This window comes from Schistocerca serialis, chromosome 3 (genome assembly GCF_023864345.2).
Source record: "Schistocerca serialis cubense isolate TAMUIC-IGC-003099 chromosome 3, iqSchSeri2.2, whole genome shotgun sequence".
NCBI lineage: Eukaryota > Metazoa > Arthropoda > Insecta > Orthoptera > Acrididae > Schistocerca > Schistocerca serialis.
In genome coordinates this window covers 426758384-426759387 of record NC_064640.1, presented here as the reverse complement: position 1 = coordinate 426759387, position 1004 = coordinate 426758384, and the positions used below count along the sequence as shown (strand labels likewise).

Genomic DNA, 1004 nt, shown 5'->3' with positions numbered 1-1004 from the left:
AACTAAACTCCACTCGAACAGGCCGTGAAGGCCCAACGGTACCGACCTGCCGCCATGTTATTCTCATCCCAGAGGCGTCAAGTGTGCGGATATGGAGGGGCAAGTGGTTAGCACACCGCTCTCCCGGTTGTATGTCAGTTTACGAGACCGAGGCCGCTACTTCTCAATCAAGTAGCTCCTCAGTTTGCCTCACAAGGGCTGAGTGCAGCCCGTTTGCCAACAGCGCTTGGCGAACCGGATGGTCACCCACCCAAGTGCTAGCCCAGCCCCACAGCGCTTAACTTCGGTAATCTGACGGGAACCGGTGTTACCACTGCGGCAAGGCCGTTGGAAAATACACTGGACATCGATGTCAAATTTCATGTTTCTAATTTATAAATTATTACACGCGACAGACTTGTTTAAGTTTGCTATCGATAACATTTATTGGCATGCAATAAAAAATATGGAGAAATTCCTTAAAGCTGAGGGTCGGAGCCGTATCAACTACTTGAGCTTTGCTTCTTTCTTGTGATTTCACACATTTCTAAGAAGAATGTGGAGATAAGAATATGTGCCACTACAAGTAAAAATACACTCAAGAGCCAAAGAAACTGGTACACCTGCCTAAGATCGTGTAGGGCGCCCGCGAGCAACACGACGTGGCATGGACTCGACTAATGTCTGAAGTAATGCTGGTGGGAACTGGCAACATGAATCCTACAGGACTGTCCATAAATCCGTAAGAGTACGAAGGATGGAGGTCTCTTCTGAACAGCACGTTTTAAGTCATCCCAGATATGCTCAATAATGTTCGTGTTTGGGGAGTTTGGTGCCCAGCGGAAGTGTTTAAACGCAGGGGAGCGTTCCTGGAGCCACTCTGTAGCAATTCTGCACGTGTGGGGTGTCGCATTGTCCTGCTGCAATCGCACAACTCCGTCGTAATGCTCAATGGGCATGAATGGATGCAGGTAATCAGACAGGATGCTTACGTAATTGTCACCTGTCGGAGTCGTATCTAGATG

General features: G+C 48.5%; 1 pseudogene; it reads right to left on the bottom strand.

The window, feature by feature from the left end:
* Positions 1–214: 214 nt before the first annotated feature.
* On the bottom strand, positions 215–332 carry LOC126471917 (5S ribosomal RNA; annotated as a pseudogene).
* Positions 333–1004: the final 672 nt, after the last annotated feature.